General features: G+C 43.9%; 1 long non-coding RNA gene across 3 annotated transcripts in view; it reads left to right on the forward strand.

The window, feature by feature from the left end:
* LOC128117595 (uncharacterized) overlaps positions 1–21862 on the forward strand; it is a 30486-nt gene that overhangs the window by 1834 nt on the left and 6790 nt on the right. The window contains exons 1-2 of one of the 3 annotated variants that reach the window (XR_008220845.1): positions 1–4613; positions 7134–21862. The exon at positions 7134–21862 is cut by the window's right edge and continues 6790 nt beyond it. This is a non-coding gene — a long non-coding RNA (uncharacterized LOC128117595). The other 2 variants (XR_008220844.1, XR_008220843.1) reach the window with 2 other exon arrangements.

Raw genomic sequence — 21862 nt, forward strand, 5'->3', positions numbered from 1 at the left:
TTTTTTTTTTTTTTTTTTTTTTTTTTTTTAGAGCAGATTTTAGCAAATAAACAGGATCAAAGTTAAACTGTACTGTGCAGAGGTGACAGACATCAGGTGCTTCCCACTGGCATTTACTCCTGGAGAGCTGTGGTGAATTACTTGCAGAGGCATTAGAAGTTCAGTAGGAAATGGCTAGGCTTTTCATATGTTCAAAGGGAATAAGGAATTTCCATTTAAAATTCATTACAAATCATTTAGGAGTAACTGATAACTCCAGTTTAAAATGCCTGTTTCTGAGTTATAACTTTAAGATGAATTCATATACTATTTATCTGTGGAGCTTTATTATCTAAATTTGCATATAATACCTTCTGTGAGTTTTACCTCCTTCTTTGATAGGAAAATCTATAGGCATTCAAATTAACCGGTTTCCCCACACCTTAGAAACCTTACTTGTGAAGTTGTGCTTTATTTACAATTTTGTTGTTTGTTTTGCTTTGGTTTGTTTTGAGATAGGATCCTGCTATATAACTCACGCTGGCCCTGAACTCAGTATGTAGTTCAGGCTAGCATGGAACTCACAGCCATCCTTCTGCCTCTCAAGTGCTAGTAGTATTAGTCACACACCACATCACCTAGCCCAGTATTTGTTCTTTAACACGTGGACATAAAGCACAGTGGTCGTTCCAAGAGAGTTAAGTTTCTGTAACTGAGACCACTACTGGAGTTGGAAAGCATGTTTGCCGGCAGCGAGTTTTCCCTTCTGTGTGCCTTAACTTTGTATAGACAATGATCTCAGTGTTTCGAGAGCTGAAGCAGCCTTTGCATTAAACATCCCTCTTGTCACCGAAGAGACTTGTTTGCATGACCAGCAGAGGCTGTAGTGCATGTCTTTAGGATTTCATTGCTTTTCTGTGCCCCAGGTGTTCCCTGTACATTGGCATAACCCATGTTTACTCCATCATCCCAGCTAGCCAAAATTTGGGGGATTACAGTTCAACCAAGAAGGAAGAAATCCCAGGAAATTTACTTTTGGAGAATTGAATTGTGAAGACTTGTTACATTTAGTGTGTGGAGAGGCACTCGGGTACCACATGTGGGAGTCAGAAGACAGCCTGTGGGAGTCGGTTCTCTCTTTCCACCACATGGGTCTCAGGGATCAAACTCAGATCATCAAGTCTGATGATCAGTAGGAGACTTTACCCGGTGAGCCATCTTACCAGCCCAGGATTTGTTTAGGTTGACAGTTAAAATCATTCCGATGCCATGTCTGACTCTTTGGAACTGAGTGCTAATATAGTTAATAATAATTTAAGAACCCTAGTTTTCCCCCAGTGAAATCCTCTACTCAAATTTAGCTGATATTGCTGAGTACTTGCTAGACCTTGGGAGCCTTTCTAGACACTTCATTTCTGTTTTTTTATTGTATTGGTTTTTGGAGACAGAGTTTCTCTATGTAGTCCTGGATGTCTTGGAACTCACTCTGCAGACCAGGCTGGCCTCGAATTCAGAGATCCACGTGCCTCTGGCTCCAGAGTGTTGGGATCTGCATGCACCACCACCTGGCTAGACACTTTATGTATGTGTTATTTTATTCACTGTTCTGGTTTGGTTTAGTTTTAGACTGCCCCACTCTATTACCCTGGCTGGTCTAGAACTTACTCTGTAGACCAGGCTGGCCTTGAATTCAGAGACCTCCCTGCCTCTGCCTCCTGAGTGCTGGAATTAAAGGAATATGCCACTATATTCTCCCTATTTTTTTTCTTTTTTTCTTTAAAGGTTTGTTTATTTATTATGTATAGTGTTCTGCCTGCATGTATTCATGCATGCCAGAAGAGGGTGTCAGATCTCATTATAGATGGTTGTGAGTTACCATGTGGATGCTGGAAATTGAACTCAGGACCTCTGGAAGAGCAGCCATTGCTCTTAACCTCTGAGTCATCTCTCCAGCCCCTAATCTCCCTATTTTTGAGGAAGGGTCTTTCCTTGTAGTCGAAGCTGGCCTTGAACTCCCTGTCGGGCCCAAAATAGTCTTTAATTCATAATCCTTCTGCCTCAGCCTCTGAAGTGTTACAATTATATGCACCATGATATCTTGCTAGATCTACCTTTTGGTACTAGTGGTTTTAGTTTCGTAAAAATTGAGTACTTCATTGTGAATACTATAATGCAGTTATTAAGAAAATGACAACTATATCCTGTCCTTAAAAGTTCTCCTTTATGCAGTAATATGTGTGTGTGTGTGTGTGTGTGTGTGTGAATGTAACAATACCCATTATTTTGTATGCTTACTAAAAAATTAATTTAAAAATCTCATTTAGAGATTGTAGATTTAAAGTAAATCAAGTTTACTAAGAGTTTTGTTTGTTTTGGAGGGAGCTTGTTTTGTGGGTTATTTGGGTTTTTCTCTTTTTTGAGATGGGGTCTCATGTACCCTAGGCTAGCCTCAAACTGTCTATAGCTGTTTGTCCTCTCTCCGCCTTTGAAGTGCTGGGATCATGGACACATACACCGTGTCCAGCATATTTGAACACTTCTAAGGGCAGACTCCAGGCCAAACACAGGCAGTTCCAGAGACCTTGCTTGAATGGATGGATGCGTACTTTACGAGCACAGTGTTCCAGTTACCACAGAGCCTGGGCGGTACAGTGCTGAGCCCGGCCCTGGCTGACGTGCATCACCGCACAGATCTGGTGTGGCAACAGCCCCACCATGCCTGCACTTGTGAGGTTGTGCCTCTCAGTATCCACTGCACCCCAGCCTGGGCAGCAGATCCTAAAACCCCTCATATGAATAAGTAGCAGGTAGTGGTGTGCCTAAGCTTTCCATTAAGGTGACCACCATAGACAACTTTTTTTTTTTTTTCATTTTAAGCCCATTTTAGAAACAGCCATTGATAGTATTTCTACCTAAAACAAAGATTGTGTTTTATTGTGGTTACTGGGTCTTGCAAGAAACTGTCTCTTGAAGAAAAAAAAAAAAAAACCAACTATTTTCAAAGAGGAGTAAACAGGGGAAAAAAGAAACTGAGAAACTGTCTCAGATAAACATTGTATAGAGCAGACACAATAAATTTAGATTATTTCAGTGTGAAATTTCTGTAGAAAAAATAATATACAAGTTTAAGCTAGGCATGGTGGCACATGCCTTTAATCCCAGCAATTTGGCAGACAGGCAAGAGGATCTCTTCAAATTCAAGGCCAGCCTAATCTGCATAGTTCCAGGACAGCCAGGACTACTTAGTGAATCTCTCACTCTCTCATACACACACACACACACACACACACACACACACACACACACACACACACATCCCATTCATGGTCAAAATACACACAGGCACTAACTAGATAATCTAAATTCTAACACCTTATCCAGGACCACCCAGACCTGAGAATTGTGATCTGATTTTATGCTAAAAAGTCAAGAAAGGAGTTTGAGAGTTCTGGAGGAGGGGGCTGTTTGTGTTGTTGGTCTTGTCTCCTCACAGCCCAGAAGACACCCTTCAAGAACCAGATAATTAGTGACTGTGCTGACAGCAGGCCAAGACTTTGTGGCCCTTTTCAATACAGAGGCAGAGACTGTGACAATGTAGCCACAACTGTAGACATTGGAGGACAGGAAACTAATTCTCCACCACAAGTCACATCATTAATAAAAATAAAAAAATTAAAAAAAAAAATAAAAAGCTTCAAAGCAAGATTAAAGATTGGATCTAGGTAGAATTAGCAATGATAGTCAACCTTTTCTGTAATTTGTAAGGAGGGGGGAAAAAAAGTGTCCCCAAAGTGATGGTTAGTTAAAATGTTGTAGTAAGGAGAGAAATCCCTAGAGACTTCAGGATAATAAGCAGGGGTTAGCAGGAAGGTGACAGTGTTCATTTCTGTGGTATTCCTGGCCAAACAAGCTTTTGTAGGCCCGCTGGGAAGGTAATCACAATTTCCATGGGAAAATAGATTCCAGGTTCCAGACAAGTAATTTAGAGATGTTGTAGAACACAGCCACTAATAAGTGTAGACTTGTGCGCTCCTCAGCATGTCCTTCTGGTAGATGGCCAGAGTTGAGTAGAAAGGCGGGGGAAATGTGGGAGCCAATCCGCTCGTTGGGATGAAAGGGAGAAGGGAACTGTGAATGGAGCTCAATGGAGAAGAAGAAAGACAAAACAGGTTGTCCTGCAGGAGGACAGGAAAAACTTCCCTGACTCAAATTAGACTGTTTGTCTTTACTCCGTAAGGATTGCAGCTCCTTGGTGTCACGTGATCTAACAGACATTTGCATTTTGTTTTCTTCTTTGTTTTTCTCTATTCAGAGACAGGCTTATTCAGAGACAGGCTCTCAAACTCGCCTGGAATTTACTATGTAAACCAGACTGGCCTGGAAACTGGCGGCCCTTCAGGCGCAGCCTCCCAAGTGTTACGATCACAGGCTTTAGCCTGTGTCTGACTCTTTTTTAGACTTATAACCAGGAGGGCCAGTGTGTATGGTGGCTCAGCAGAGAAGGACACTCACTGCACAAGTGTGGCAACCTGGGTTCGATCCCTTGGCGTGAACAGGCTCCACAGAGCTCTCCCCAGGCCATCACACCTGCACGGTGACACTCCCATGCCTCCTCCACCACCACACAATAACAGGTAATTCCTTCCAAATCAGAATAAGAAAGAAATGAAATGGGCCTGGAGAGATGGCTTAGCAGTTAAGAGTACTGCTCTTCCAGAAGGACCGGAGTTCAATTCCCAGCACCCACATGGCAGCTCACCATGGTCTGTAATTCCAAGACCTGACACCCTCATATAGACATACATGCAGGTAAAAGACCAATGTACATAAAATACAAGTAAATAAATTATAATTTTAAAAAATATAAAGAAATAAGACAAAAAGCAGGTAAAATTTGCCCAAGCTTTACTCAGCCTTGCCCTCCTGTCTGGCTGGCACTCTTTTGCCCTCTTGTTCTGGTGCCTTTATGTCTGTTTTGAGGTTCCATGGCAGACCATTACCCGTAATACCCAAGGCCTAGAGTTTGATCCCTAGCACTGGAGGAAAAATAAAAGGTATTAACATATCACGTGTAAGGGTGTGTCTCTAGATTGGGACCAAAAAAAAGTGAAGTGAAACACGGCTGCTGTGTTTTTAAGGGTGAAATGTGTAGCATCTTCCTGTCCCTAAACAGTGAACAAGATAGATGATAGTCAGATGGATAGATAGATAGATAGTCAGATAGATAGATAGATAGATAGATAGATAGATAGATAGATAGATGAAAAGATGATAGATATTGATGAAATAGATGATAGATAGATAGATGAATAGATGATAGATGATAGATAGATAGATAGATAGATAGATAGATAGATAGATAGATAGATAGATAGATAGATGGTCCCCATTCTTGACTTAGATTTAAATCCACAGGAGTGATGGAATCTGAGGGAAAACTTGGGATTACTAGTTGTAAAGTGCCCTCCCCCGCCCACTCGCTCCCACAGTCGCTGGCAAAGCTGAACACATCCATGGGAAGTTTGTTGACTAATGAGGCCGTGTCACCCAGGCTAGAGCATCTCATCAAAGTGTAGTGTGTCCATGCAATTTAGGTCACCTGCTTCACAGACACAAAGGAGCCAGACAAGATACATGGAATCATTGCATAGCCATTAAAAAAGAACACAAAACCTGGCAATGCACAGCTCCTCTCGTGGAAGAAGAAATAAAATGGGTGCTGTGGTTTGAAGGTGGAAGCCACCCCCTACCATGGACACCGGGCTTATTTGCCAACTGATAAGCGTGTGGGAAATGGTTAGATCATGAGGGACCTCTGACTTTGTGAATGGATTGATCCATTGATAATTCATAATCTGATGGCATTATTGAGTGGTGGGGTCTGGTTAGAGGAAGTGGGCCACTGAGGGTGTGCCTTTGAGGGAGGTGTCTTGTCCCCAGCAGCGCTTCTAGGCATTCCTGCTTCCTGGTTTCCTGGAGGTAAGCAGCTTTACTCCCAACTGCCCATTACCAGGATGCTCTGCCAAACCGTGACCTAGAAGCCTCTGAGACCGTGAGCCAGAGTAAATCTGCCCACCCTTCCAGTTGTTTCTTTCAGGTATTTGGCAATTAACGAAAGTCCTAACACAGCTGGGTCGTGATTAGTCAGTGAAAGTAGATTCCCTCAACAAGGTTTGTCTACGAGTCCAAGAGCATGCTTGGCTCGAAAGAGAGGGTGTAAGAAAGAAAGAAAGAAAGAAGGGAGTGGGGAGAGAGGGGAGAGAAACAAAAGGTGTTGGGGTTTTTGTTTTCTTTGATTTTGAGCCAGGGGTTCACATACCCCAGCCCAAGATGGCCTAGAACTCTCTGTAGCCAAGGATAGCCTTGAACTTTTTTTTTTTAAAGATTTATTTATTTATTATGTATACAATGTTCTGTCTGTATGTATCCCTGCATGCCAGAAGAGGGAGCCAGATCTCATTACAGATGGTTGTGAGCCACCATGTGGTTGCTGGGAATTGAACTCAGGACCTCTGGAAGAGCAGCCAGTGTTCTTAACCTCTGAGCCATCTCTCCAGCCCAGCCTTGAACTTTTGATCCTTTTCTTCCTCTTCTAGAATCCTGGCATTGCAGGCATGAACCGACACACCCGGTTTATACAGGACCGATGATAGAACCCAGGGCTTCGCGCCTGCTAGACAAGAACTTATCAACTGAGCTATAGCCCCAGTCCCAAACAGCATTTTTCATGCAGCAAGCTCTAATCATACATAGCTTCTGTGTGTGTGTGTGTGTGTGTGTATGCTAGACAGGGTTTTTCTGTGTAACTGCTCTGGCTGTCCTGGATCTCACTCTGTAGACCAGGCTGTCCTCCAACACACAGAGATCCACCTGCCTCTGCCTCCCGAGTGCTGGGATTAAAGACACGACACCTGGCCCCATACATAGCTTATTTTAAAATTTGGCATAAATGGAGTTTTATTTAAACGTTAACTTTGCCTTTTTCCCCCCGAGTTTCGCTGTCAATATAGATGGTTCTATACATTAACAAAAGATTTATAAGAATGTTTCATTATACAACATTTTAAATCTTTGGGGTGGGGAGTGGGGGACACCAATCTTTCAACTGGGAAAAAAACTATCCTCATAATCATAAACCATTTCTATTCTCACAGAAGTCGTGTGCCTATTTTAAATACATTAAGAGCAATTATGTAATCTACTACAGACAGAATTTGTCCTTCAAATGCTGCAACAATGGCTCACCTCCGTTTGTGGGAGGATGTCCAGATGTATCCTGTCGCCCTGTCCAGGATGATGTTAACATCAACCTCAGGGAAGGCCGTTAGGCCAGCCTTAAGCCAAGTGGTAGGCTTTATGTCTGTATTGAGGAGGGAGGGAGAACTGTTACTTACATTTTATTGATTTGTTTCTTGGTTTTTTGTTTTGTTTTTTGTTTTTTTCAAGACAGGGTTTCTCTGTGTGGCTTTGGAGCCTGTCCTAGAACTCACTCTGAAGACCAGACTGGCCTTGAACTCACAGAGACCCGCCTGCCTCTGCCTCCCGAATACTGGGGGATTAAAGGCTTGCGCCACCACCGCCCAGCCTTGTTTCTGTTTTTGAAACAAGACCGTCTCTGTATATGGTTCTGGCTGACCTCAATTACTATGTAACCAGGGCAGGACTCAAAATCACAATAATCCTCCCAATTGAACCTAATACTGGAATCATAGACATGTGCCACTGTGCCCAACCGTTACCTAAAATTTAAGAGCAGGACTGGAAAGATGGCCTAGCAGTTAAGAGCACTGACTGCTCTTCCAGAAGACCTGGATTCAATTCCCAGCCCCCACATAGTGGCTCACAACTCTCTGTAACTCCAGTTCCAAGGGATCCACAACACCCTCTTCTGGCCTCTGTGGGTACCAGGCATGCATGTAGTACACAGACATACATCTAGGCAAAACATCCATACTCATAAAATAAAAATAAATAAACTGAAGAGCAATGAGTCTGAGCACTTTATACAATAGTTGCTAATGGTAAGATATGTTGTCATAAGTAAGAGATAAACTAAGACAATGGTTCAGAGCCAAGTGTGGCAGTGCACACATATATCCCAGACCACAGAGGCTGAGGCAGGCCGCTCCTGTGAGTTCAGGAGTTCAAGACCAGCTTAAGCAACGTAGTGCAATTCCATGTCAAAATGAGGAGGGCTGAGGATGTAGTTCTGTTGGTGACATGTTTGCCTAGCATTCAGGAAGCCCTGGGTTCGGTCCCCAGCACTGGATAAACAGGACGTAGCAGCATACACCTACAAACCCAGCACCTAGGAAGATCAGAAGTTCAAGGACATCCTCAGTTAAACAGAGTCTGAGGCAGGCCTGTGTTCCTGACCATGTGGGACTGGGGAGTGGGGAGAGATAAGTAGAATTGGAGGAAAATACAAGATGCCATTCTAAGAAACACCATGTAACTATTCTCCCAGGCCATCTTTTTTTTTCTTTCTTTCCTGTTAGAAGCGAGTTTCTGTTTCCCTCAGATCAAATGCATATGTATGTATACATAAATACATAAAGTTAATACGCATTTCAATATGGAATCTTCATTTTTTGCTGGAATAGTATGCTGCTATTATCTTTTGCTTCTAGAACTATCTTAGCTGAGATGAGAAAAATGTAAGATTCTTTAAAGATAAATTTGTGTTTTGTATGTAAATGCTGGTACCCTCAGAGGCCAGACAAGGGCTCTGGATCCCCAGGCTGGAGTTATTAGCAATTGTAAGCCGACATGTGGGTGTTGGGAAAGAAGCCTGGCTTCCCAACAAAAGCAACAAGAAAAAGTGAAAGATTCTTCTCTGTTTTTGTTTGTTTGCTTGTTGGTTGGGGTGTGTGTGTGTGGGGGGGGGGTGTGTTTTGGTTTGGTTTTTGGTTTTTGTTTGTTTAGGGGTTTTTGTTTTTGTTTTTTGGTTTTTTTTGGTTTTTTGAGACAGGGTTTCTCTGTGTAGCTTTGGAGCCTTTCCTGGAACTCACTCTGTAGCCCAGGCTGGCCTCGAATTCACAGAGATCCGTCTGCCTCTGCCTCCCGAGTGCTGGGATTAAAGGCGTGCACCACCACTGCCCGGCTGGTTTTTGGTTTTTTTTAAGACAGGTTTCTCTGTATAACTGCCCTGGCTATCCTGGAACTCCTTCTATAGACCAAGCAGCCCTCAAACTCACAGAGATCCAACTGTTTCTGCCTCCCACATGCTGGGATTAAAGGCGTGCGCCGCCACCCAGCCCATCTTGGGATTTTTCTCTCTGTCTCTCTGTCTGTCATTCTCTCCCTCTCCCTAGCAGTGAGAGAGGGTTTTGTGTATTTATAGTTCTATTTGCTGACACTGCTATTCACAGTGACGCATGTGTCTGTCTGTCGGTCTGCAGTCCCAACTCCTGGATATGGAGGCAGCAGATCACAAGAGCCCCAGAGTTTGAAGTCCACCTGGACATTAGAAGAAGACCCAGAGTTTGTGGTTGGGGTGGGGGTGAGAGAACAAACCAAGAATAACAGCCCGGCGATGGTGGTGCAAGCCTTTAATCCCAGCACGTGGGAGGCAGAAACAGTTGGATCTCTGTGAGTTCGAGGCCAGCCTGGTCTACACAGCGAGTTCCAGGAAAGGAGCAAAGCTACACAGAGAAACCCTGTCTCGAAAAAAAAAAAAAAAAAAAAAACAACAAGCATAACAACAGGTAAGCATGTTCTGGACAGGTTTCCTCACTTCAACCAATCCTCCCAGCTCTCTGGATGTACTGGGGTGTCGTACAGTTGCTCAGAAGTGACACTGTGACAGCAGTTAGCACAAGTTGTCATCCGATCCCACAGGTTTAGTGGCTCAGTTCCATAAGACAACCCTCACTCCAGGCACTAGTCCCAAGCATCAGGTCCCAGGCGACCCACACTTATATCCCACGTAGCCACAAAGTCAGGAGTACCACAACTTCTAGTTTGATGATTTGCTAGACCTGCTTATACAAACAGGAACAGTCCTGGTTTATCATGAGGACTCTCACCCAGGGTCAGCCGAATGGATGAGCAGGAGGGGCTGGAGAGGCGTACCACCCTCTGAGCTCCGGTGTTTTCTCCACCCTGGAAGCTTCCATACCCGGGCGTGTGGCGGACTGATGGAGGGTCAGTCACGTAGACATGCTTAATTATTAATTCCGTCTCCTGACCCTTTTCCTTCTCTGGGGCCACGGGGTCGGCAATGAAGGTTTCAGGCCTCTGACCAAGGTCTGGTCTCTCTGGTCACGACTCATCCCTAAGGTGATTGGGGGCAGGTCAAGGGTCACTCATTGGAAAGATACTCTTTTGACCCAGGAATTCCAAGAGCTTTCAGAACTCTGAGGGACCAGAGATAATGGTCAAATACTAGAACAGAAGGCACCTACATCTGTCATCTAGAAAATTGTGTGTGTGTGGGGGGGAGGTTTAGAAGCTTTGTGTCAGCAAACAAGGACAGAGAGCATGCATACATTTCTTATACAATACACACTAACTTTTTACTTTGAAGTAGAAGCAGAAAGCAGTCATCAGGGGCTGGAGAGACAGCTCAGTGAGGGGTTAGGAGGATCCAGTTTCAGTCACCGGCACCACGTGATAGTTCGGAGTCTAACTCCAGTTCCAGAGGCTCTGAGGCTTCTCCTGGCCTCTGAGAGCATTTCACACTAGTGGTACACATGCATACTTGCAGGAAAAACACTCTTACACATGAGAAATAAACAAGTACATCTTTTTAGAAATCCTTTACAAATGTATTAATTGCCCTAATTTTCACTTTTGGATTATACTCATTAATATTTTTTGTTTTGTTTTGTTTTGTTTTGTTTTTAAGACGGTTTCTCTTGAAGCCCTTGGCCAATCAGCTTTTTGTTAACAATGAGAGCAAAAACACATCTTCACAGGGTACAGAAGGATTATTCCACAGCAACTATGTAGACCAGGCTGGCCTCGAACTCACAGAGATCTGCCTGCCTCTGTCTCCTGAGTGCTGCAGTTTAAAAAGGTGTGCTCCATTAGGCCCAGCAAAAGAATTTCCTCCTCAAAACAAGTGTTTGTTACATGCTGTAAGATCTTCTGTGACACCTGGTGAGATGGATTAGTGGATAAAGGCCACCCCAGAACCCATGTGGTGAAAAGAGCTGAGCCCTTAAAGCTGCCCTCCGGCCTCCACATTCATGCCACGGCACATGTCAACACACACACACACCCACACACACATAGACGTAACAAAGTTTTGAAAAGAGATTCCTAGCTGAAACACTTACGTTGCCTGGTGTGTGTATGTTAATAGTTCTGTTTTCATTTACCATAGCTTAATTTTTTTTTAATCTTATTTTGTAGGCTTGTTTGGTTTGGTTTCATGTTGCTCAGGCTGGCTTCAAACTCTGTATGTTGCTGAAGATCACCCCGAACTCATCCTCCTGCCTCCACTCGCCAAACGCTGGGATTATGGAGACAGCTACTATGCCCAGCAAGGCAGTTTGATTTTGGAAGAGATGGTGTGCTTCAAAAGACAGTGCCTGTTGTCTCGGCATTTGGGAGGCAGAAGCCGGAGGATCGGGAGTTCAAATCCATCCTTGGCGGTACAGTGAGTTTGAAGCCAATCTGGACTACAAGTAACTCTTTTTTGCAAAAAACAAAATAAGCAAAAGATGGCATAGTTCAACAGTGTTAACAATTGTGATGAAATATTATAGATTCAGAAGAGTAAATGTGCCGGGCAATGATGGTGCATGCCTTTAATCCCAGCATTTGGGAGGCACAGGCAAGAGGATCTATGTGAGTTCAAGGCCAGCCTGGTCTACGAAGCAAGTTCCAAGACAGCCAGGACTCTGTTACACAGAGAAACCCTGTCTCAAAAAAAACCAAACAAAACAAAACAAAAAACACCAAAAGGGGGAGGGGAGCAATTAGTAACAAGTTTAAGCTATCAGCCGAGCATTTATAATGAATAAGTCTTTGAATGGTTATTTGGGGGTGTCTAGCAGGACAGAGAAAGTTCACCTACATAGTGACTTCCAAGCCAGCCTGGGCCACACAGAGAAACCCTGTCATGAAAACTCAAACCAAACGTTATTTTTAATTACAGATATGGGTGTGTGCATGTGAGTGCAGATGCCTTCAGGGACCAGAATCTCCTGGACCTGGAGTTACAGGTGGTTGTGAGCTGCCCTGTGTGGGTGCTAGGAACCAAACTTGAGCCCTCTGCAAGGGCAGGATGTGCTCTTAACCATTGAGCCATCTCTCCACCCCCTACACTTTCTCATCTTAACAGTTGGAAGGACCAGCAAGATGGCTCAGCAGGTAAAGGCACCTGCCACCAAGCCTGAGGACCAGAGTTTAATCCCCAGAAACCAAATGGCAGAAACAGAACCAATTCCTGAAAATTGTCCTCTGATTTCTACTTGTGTGCTACAATGTACACACACACAGACAGACAGACAGACACACACACACAGGTTAAAAACTAATAAAACAATTGGAAGAAAACAAATTCTAGCAGGTGAATTTGTAAGTTACATGGATGGCCCCTCTGATTCTAGGAAGAAGTAACTGGTGTGTTTTTGTAACGTGGCTAGCACTCTGCTCTCCGATTGCATCAGTTTCTCACTCATATCCTTTCTGTGTTCCAGTTGCTCAGTCCTTCCTGTCTTTCCTAACCTCATCACTCTGGAAGACTACTGCTCTTCATTTGGTAGAATGTCTCTTACTTTGGGGTTTTTCCAGTGTTTTTTGTTTGTCTTCATGATTAGATGGGGGTAGTATATTTTTTGCAAGAATCTCAGTTGTAATGACCTGCACATGATGTCAATGTATTATTAATAATTATGTCATTTACTATTTCTGCCATAACAAATCACAGATTTAACATTTGAAAGCAACACCCATTTATTATCTGTTTCTGGGAGTCAAAAGAGTATGGCTGGCCTCCTGCAGCTACCTGGGAATCCCAAAGCAAAGTCCACCTGTGGGTTAGACTGCCTTCTCCTCTGAGTCCGATTGTCGGTCGATCCCTTGAGATCAGATACTGAACAGCTGTCTTGTTGGCTAGCAGCTGAGAATCCCTCTCAGCTCCTAGAAGACACTTCCAGGCTGTTGTCCCATGGCTCCACATCTCCAAAGGCAGCAGATTTCCCCTGCATACAGTCCTTCTCACACTTTCTCTACTTCTAGACTCAAATTGGAAATGTTGCATGAAGTTGGGCATGTGGCACATTCCTGGAACCCCACTGTTTGGAAGGAAGCCTGAGGTTAAGGATTGCTGCGAATTTGAGTCCAGCCTGGACGACTAAGTGAGACCACAACATGAGACCCTATTTCAAAGAGAGGAGAAGGGTGAGGGAAGAAGGGAGGGAGGGAGGGAGAAATGGTTGTCTGCTCTAGAGGTGTTTTCTTCTGTTTTGTTTTCCAAGACAGGGTTTGCCTGACCTGGAACTCGATTTGCAGGCCACGCTGGCCTCGAACTCACAGAGATCCGCCTACCTCTGCCTCCCAAGTGTTGGGATTAATGAAGGCGTGTGCCACTATGCCCAGCATCCAACACAAATTTATTATCTCGTCATTCTGGAAACAAAAATCCAAAATAGTATTTCCCTGGTTAAAATTAAGATGGTTAGTAAGGTCAGCTGTGATGACCTCCGACCTGCACACATGCTCCACTTATACACGTGGTTAGTCCTGGCACTTGGAAGGAGGCTATCCCAGTCTACACAACAGCTAGTTCCTGGCTACACTCTATCTCAAAACAAACAACAACAAAGATATTAAGATCACACTGTTGGGCCGGAGAGATGGCTCAGAGGTTAAGAGCACTGACTGCTCTTCCAGAGGTCCTGAGTTCAATTCCCAGCACCCACATGGTGGCTCACAACCATCTGTAATAAGATCTGGTGCTCTCTTCTGACCTGCAGGCATACATGCTGCACACATAATAAATAAATAAATCTAAAAAAAAAAAAAACATCACACTGTTCCCAGAGGCAGCAGGGGTAATCTACAGCCTTTCTTCATGGGCCTTCTGTTTTCATCTTCACAGCCAGCAGCGTGAGATCTTCCAGGCTCTCTCTGACTCTGACCCATATGGCTTGCTCTTATAAAGACCCTTTGGTTCTGGTAGGCCCCCCTGGAGATACAGGGTCATCTCCCCATACAGAATCTTTTTTTTTTTTTTTCAAGACAGGGTTTCTCTGTGTAGTTTTGGTGCCTTTCCTGGATCTCATCTGTAGACCAGGCTGGCCTTGAACTCACAGAGATCCGCCTGCCTCTGCCTCCTGAGTGCTGGGATTAAAGGCATGCACCACCACCGCCCGGCCAGAATCTCTTGTGCAAGCCTATTCACAGGTCCAGGGAATCAAGACATGACGCCCTTAGGAGCCACTACTCTGCTTCCCACATGAACATATTTGGACTAGTGAGATAATTGACCACTCCAACATAAAACTGGTTTTGTTTTAACCACTGAGCCATCTCTCTTCCCCTCTGGTTTTGTTTTAAGGTGGGATCCCTGCTGTGTATCCCAAGCTTGCAATGTATCATAATGCCCTGCTTAGAAAATGATTTTGTTGGTATGGTAGCCTGAACCAGGGATTCGCAGATGCTAAGCAAGTATTCTACCACTGAGAATCAACTCCATGCTCTTTTGTTTGTTTCTTAAATAGGGTCTCTAGCCTATCTCAGATTCCTTGTGTAGGGATGACCTTGAATTTCTGATCCAGTTTCCACTTCCCAAGTGCTAGGATCCCAGGCACGTGCCACCACACCCCATTTATGTGGTGCTGGGTGTCAGAACCTGGGCTTCGTGCATACACGGCAAACACTCTACCAAGCAACTCTACCGTGTTTGTTGTGTTTTGTTTTGAGGCAAGTTCTCACTCTAGTCCGGGCTAGCCTGGAACTCACGGTGGCCTCAAATTCACAGTAACTCTCCTGCCTCAGGCAACCAAGTCCTGAGATTACAGGCATTAGCCATGACCATGTCTGGCACTTTGAAGAAATTTTATTTTTACATTAGTCTAAATTTTTAATAAAAGTAGTGTCATTAATTCCCCACTGCCAGGACACTGGTTTTAATTTTGTTCTCCAGCAACAGTGAAAAACTGTTGGTCCATCTGTCTGCTCTTCTCCTTCATATTTGTACCAAGAGGACAGATTTTCACCCAGCTGTAAGTTAGAGACCATTGGGAGCCCCCTGACATGGGTACTGGCAACTGAACCTGAGTCCTGCGAGAGCAACAAGTGCTCTTAACTGCTGAGCAGCTTCCAGCCCCACTTTCATTCCTTTTTAAAGATCAAACTCTTGGGAATGAGTCTGCGGTTCAGTTCTGTAATCCGAGGTCCTCAGGAAATGAGGCAAGAGAGTGCTAAATGCCAGACATGGCTCAGTGAGATCCTGTTGGAGGAGAATATTTTCAGAGAGCTGGAGATACAGCCAGGTGGTAGAACACATGCCTAGTCTGGGTAGGGCCCAGAAGTACCCCAAGAGTACCAAAGAAGAAGGAAACTAAAGAGAAATCCAAATTCCTACAGCCATCCCTGGTGCCCTCAGGAGGCTGGGGAAGAAGCATCACAAGTTCAAGGAAAGCCTGCATTCCATGGAGAGGTCATCTCAAAGTCAGCAATTTCATAAATGTGGAACTGCTTAATGCTTAACAGGACACTAGCAGCCACACTTGGTGGGGTGTGCTGTTGTGGACTCTTACTCTAACTATGTGAAGGTGTGTTACACTTGTTCTGCTGCCTTTGTTAACATGGAAAGACATGTTACTTTTGTTTGTGCTGCATTTGTTTAACGATGTAAAGATGTGTTGCATTTGCTTCACCTTGTCTGCCGAAGGCACCTGATTGGCCTAATGAAAAGCTGAGTGGCCAATAGCTAGGCAGCGGAGGGAGAGGTGAGGCTGGCAGGCAGAGAGAACAAGTAGAAGAAATCTAAGCTCTGGAGAGAAGAATGAGAGGAGAGAAAGAGGGAGAAAGAGAGGGAGCCCCCCAGGGGCAGCCAGGCAGCTGGGTGGAGTAGGACATACAGAAGGAAAGAAAGGTAAAAAGCCTGAGGCAAGATGTAGGTAAGTTATAAGAGCTAGCAAGAAACGAAGTTAAGCAAGGGGTTGGGGATTTAGCTGGGGTTGGGGATTTAGCTCAGTGGTAGAGCTCTTGCCTAGCAAGTGCAAGGCCCTGGGTTCCGTCCTCAGCTCTGGAAAAAAAAAAAAAAAAAGAAACGAGTTAAGCTAGGCCAAGCATTCATAACTAATATTAAGTCTCCATGTCATGACTGGGGACCTGGTTGGTGGCCTGCTACAGCACGCCTATAATCCCGATATTTTATAGGCTGAGGCAGCAGGATTGCACAGAGTTCTCTTGGGTACACAATGAGTTTCAGGCCAGCCTGGGATAGTGTCTCAAAAATAAAGGAGCAATAACTAATAAATGTGTAAGTGTTATTACCAGCATCTCACAGATAATAGTAATGGATTACCATGACAGTTAACTTTCTTTTTAAGACAAGCTCTCACGTATCCCAGACTGGACTTGAACTTGCGATGAAGCCAAAGATGACCATGAACTTAAAAAAAGTTTTACTTTATTTGTATGAGTGTTTTGCCTGAATGTCTGTCTGTCTTAGTTTGGGTTTCTATTGCTGTGAAGAGACACCATGACCATGGCAACTCTCTTTTTTTGGGGGGTGGGGTTTTGAGACAGGGTTTCTCTGTGTAGTTTTGTGCCTTTCCTGGAACTTGCTTTGTAGACCAGGCTGGCCTTGAACTCACAGAGATCCACCTGCCTCTGCCTCCCGAGTGCTGGGATTAAAGGCGTGTGCCACCACCGCCCGGCAACCATGACAACTCTTTTTTTAAAATTAATTAATTAGTTAATTTTTCTATTATCAGCTTGATACAGTATAAATTCTTATCCTAATAGTGAAATGTTTCATTGAGGCTTGCCCAGTAAAAGTGAAGTAAAACCAAAACTTATTATAAGCCACAGTCATCCTTGGGTCACCCCTGCTATATAGCCTTCCTGGTTCTGTGGGTTGCAGTCTGATTGTTCTTTGCTTTATATCTAGAATCCACTTATGAGACTGTACATACCACGTTTGTCCTTCTGGGTTTGGGTTACCTCACTCAGGATGATTATTTTCTAGTTCCATCCATTTGCCTTTAAATTTCATGCTGTCATTGTTTTTCTCTGCTGAGTAGTACTCCATTGTGTATATATACCACATTTTCTTAATCCATTCTTCAGTTGATGGGCATCTAGGTTGTTTCCAGGTTCTGGCTATTACAAATAGTGCTGCTATGAACATAGTTGAGCATGTATCTTTGTGGTATGATTGAGCATTCATTGGGTATATGCTCAAGAGTGGTATGGCTGGATCTTGAGGTAGATTGATTCCAATTTTCTGAGAAACCGCCATACTGATTTCCACAGTGGTTGTACAAGTTTGCACTCCCACCAACAGTGGAGGAGTGTTCCCCTTGCTCCACATCCTCTCCAACATAGACTGTCATTAGTGTTTTTGATCATAGCCATTCTGATAGGTGTAAGATGATACCTCAGAGTCGTTTTGATTTGCATTTCTCTGATGATTAAGGATGCTGAGCATTTCTTTAAATGTCTTTCAGCCATTTGTGATTCTTCTTTTGTGAATTCTCTGTTTAGCTCTTTAGCCCATTTTTTAATTGGATTGTTCAGTATTTTGATGTCTAGTTTCTTGGTGGGGTGTGCTGTTGTGGACTCTTACTTTGGAGATCAGTCCTTTGTCAGATGTAGGGTTGGTGAAGGTTTGTTCCCATTCTGTAGGCTGTCTTTTTGTCTTATTGACCATGTCTTTTGCATGGCAACTCTTATAAAGGAAAACATTTAACTGGGTCTGGCTTACAGTGTTGTGGAATATTAGTTGAAGATGTGTTATATTTGTTTATGCTTTGTAATATTTGTTTAATGATACAAAGATGTGTTACATTTAATCCCAGCACTTAGGAGGCAGAGGCAGGCGGATCTCTCTGGGTTTGAGGCTAGCCTGGTCTACAAAGTGAGTTCCAGGATAGCCAGGGCTGTTACACAGAGAAACTCTGTTTTGAAAAAACAAAAACAAAAAAAAAAAAAAGAAACAAGCCAAGCTAAGGCTGGGCATTTAGAAGTAAGAATAAGCCTCAGTGTATTTATTGGCCCCTCAAAGAGCAAAGAGTAACAAAAACAAACAAACAAACAAACAAAAAACTATATTATAGGTTTAGAGGTTTAGTCCATTATCATCATGGCAGGAAGCATGGTGGCATGCAGGCAGACATGGTGCTGGAGAAGGATCCAAGAGTTCTACATGTGAATCTGAAGGCAGCAGGAAGAGAGAGACACACTGGGCCTGGCTTGAACATCTGAAACCTCAAAGCCCACCCCAGTAATACACTTCCTCCAACAAGGCCACACCTCCTAATAGTGCCACTTCATAATGACCAAGCATTCAAATCTATGAGCCTATGGGGACCAATCTTATTCAAAGCACCACAATGTCTGTAGACCATGTGCATGCCTAGTGCCCATGGAGGTCTGAAAAGGGCACTGGGTTCGTGGGATTGGAGTTACAGATGATTGTGAGCTGCCATAGGGTGCTGGGAATCAAACCTGGTTCTCTGGAAGAGCAGCCAGTGCTCTTAACTGCTGGGCCATCTCTCTAGCTGGACCATGAACTTCTGATCCTCCTGTGGCCACCTCTGAAGAGCTGAGACTACAGGCAGCTTGAATGTCATTGGCCCCCATAATCTCCTGGGAGTGGCACTATTAGCAGGTGTGGCTTTGGTGGAGTGGGTGTGGCCATGATGGAGGAAATGTGTCACTGTGGGGGCGGGCTTTGAGGTTTCCTATGCTCTGGATACCACCCAATGTTTCGGTCGACTTCCTGTTCCCTGCAAACCAAGTTGTAGCTAGCACCACATCTGCCTGCACACTACCATGCTTCCCACCATGATAATGGACTGAATCACTGAACCTGTAAGTAAGCCACCCCAATTAAATGTTTTCTTTATAAGAGTTGCTGTGGTCTGGGCTGGAGAGATGGCTCAGAGGTTAAGAGCACTGAGTGCTCTTCCAGAGGTCCTGAGTTCAATTCCCAGCAACCACATGGTGGCTCACAACCATCTGAGATCTGGTGCCCTCTTCTGGCATGCAGGCATGCATGTAGACAGAACATTGTATACATAATAAATAAATTAAAAAAAAATAAAAACAAAGTGTTACTGTTGTCATGGTGTCTCTTCACAGCAATAGAACCCAAACTAAGACACAGGCGCTATGCTACCATGTCCAGTTGATGCTTATGAGGTGCTACAGATGGAACCCAGAGCCTTGTACATGCTCATTAAACACTCTACCAACTGAGCTACTTCTCCATCCCCTACGACTGTTAGTATCCTCAACTGGGTTAGATTGAGAAGTGCTTAGATTTGTAAAGCACACTGTGTGAGGGCACTTCCAGAGCATTGGCTAAGGTATGTGTGGAGGGGGAGCCTTCCTGGAATGTGAACGACACCACTCAATGTCTGTGGGCCAGAGGAATAAATAAAGGGAAGGAGTGAAGAAGCCCGCCATTTCTCCATCTGTTTCCTAGTGATCTTGAAGGAGCAGCACCTACATCTTCCCAGATCCAATGGACTGCAAACAAAATCAAAACAAATCTTTCCTCTTGAGTTGTTTCTCAGTTATGGTTACAATAATGAAAAATGTCTAAAATGGTGGTAGTAGCTTATCAATGATGGAGCTAGAGTCATACTTGAGAACTGATCCTACAGCTTTCTCTCTCAATAAATGGATGATGGATCTCTCACAGTGCTGCCACCAGTAAGTAGTGCTAGACATCATGGTTGCTTCGAATTCTGTTCACAGCTTAACGATGTCTCCCAACTTTGTCACAGTTGAAATATGTAATTTCAACAGACAGAAAATATACAAGGTGAAAATCTCAGAAGTAAACTAAATGCTTTACAGATTTAGATTTACATCACAATCCTGCTTATATATGAAGGGTTTTTTTGAGACAGGGCCTTGTGTCCTAGGTAGGCCCCAAGCTTGCTGTGTAGTCGAGGAAGATATTAGCTTTGATCCCGACTCCACCTCCTGAGAGTGGGGATTACAGATAAGTGCCAGCATGCCCACTTTTGTGCAGTGCTAGGATTTGAGCCCAGGGCTCTCTGTCCATGCTAGCCAAGCAGTCTACCTTTCTAACCCCAGAACAGTTCTCACATGTGACAGCCTAAGTATTTCATTCATGGGAATGTGTTTTCCTACTTAAGACCTCCAGAGTACGTTTTCATTTCTTCTTTTTTTTTTTTTTTTCCTTTGAGATAGGGTTTCTGTGTAGCCCTGGATATCCTGGAACTTGCTTTGTGGCCTGAGACTCAGGAGACCCTTCTACCCCCAAAGTGCTGAGACTGAAGACGTGCGCCACCACACCCGGCTCTTTTCATGTTCTTGAAGCAAGTTTCCCAGTCCTACATCATGTAGTTTTTTTTCTTTTCATGTGTTTGTGCTTGGTGCACATGTGCGTGTCCACATGTCTGCAGGTGTGAGGGTGTGCGTGTATGTTTAAGCATGCATGTGGAGGCCTGCAGTTGATGTCAAGGCTTTTCACCCCTTCACCTTATTCAGTAAGACAGGGTTTCTCAATGAAACCCAGAGTTGGTGGGCTAGTCTTACTAGTCAGTTTGCCCTGGGGAACCTGTCTCTAATCTTCCAAGGCTGCTATTCCAGGTGGCTACCACACCCATCCACACCCAGCATCTGTGTGAATTCTGGGGATCTGAACTCAGGTCCTCATCTTTTTGTGGAGGTCTTTGAATCAATTAGCCATCTCTCCCTGGCCCACACCTACATTAAAAAAAAAAACTGTATTAAGTGGTGTGGAGGTAATTGTCTGTAATCTGAGTATGCAGGGGCTGAGGCAGGAGAATTGCTAAGAACTCAAGGCCAGCTTGATAGTGCTGAGTTTTATGACAGAGCTATATAATGTGACCCTTCTTCAAAAACATTACAAGTGAAAAAAGCAGAAAGAAAGAAGGAAAGAGAGAGAAAGGAGGGAAGGAGGGAGGGGAAAGAGGGAAGAGAAAGAGAAAGGAGGGAAGGAGGGAGGGGAAAGAGAGAGACCTAAGTGAGGTGTGGTGTGACATGCCTGTAACCCCAGTACATGCAAGATGGAGGCAATAGAATCAGGACTTCAAAGTTGTCTTTGACTACATAGCAAATTCAAGGCCAGTTTGGGCTACACGAGACCCTTTCTCAGAAAGATAGGCCAGGTGAAATATTACATTTCTTTAATCCCAGCACTCAAGGCAAAGGCAAGCAAGTCTCTTATGAGTTTAAGGCCAGCCTGGTCTACATTAGTGAGTTCCAGGTCAGCCTGAGCTACAAAGTGAGACCCTATGTCAAACAAACATACATACATATATAACATGACAAAATAACAACAAAAACCCACCTCATGTGGAAAGGAAAAAAAAATTTTTTTTTTTCCATTTTTCAAGACAAGGTTTCTCTATGTAACAGTCCTAGCTGTCCTGGAACTTACTTTGTAGGCCAGGCTGGCCTCAAACTCAAGAGATTTGCTTGCCTCTGCCTCCCAAGTACGGAGATCAAAGGTGTGCACCACCACCACCCGGCTATGTTTTTAATTCATACTTGTAGAAATCTTTGAAATTTGGATATTGTCAGTAAAAATGAATATTATTCAAGGTAATTGAAAGTTTTATAAAAATATGACTGCAAGAAATATGACTTAGTGGGTTGGGGATTTAGCTCAGTGGTAGAGCGCTTGCTTAGTAAGCGCAAGACCCTGGGTTCGGTCCTCAGCTCCAGAAAAAAAAAAAAAAGAAAAAGAAAA

The sequence above is a fragment of the Peromyscus californicus genome, unplaced genomic scaffold (assembly GCF_007827085.1).
Source record: "Peromyscus californicus insignis strain IS unplaced genomic scaffold, ASM782708v3 Scaffold_21__1_contigs__length_65335640, whole genome shotgun sequence".
NCBI lineage: Eukaryota > Metazoa > Chordata > Mammalia > Rodentia > Cricetidae > Peromyscus > Peromyscus californicus.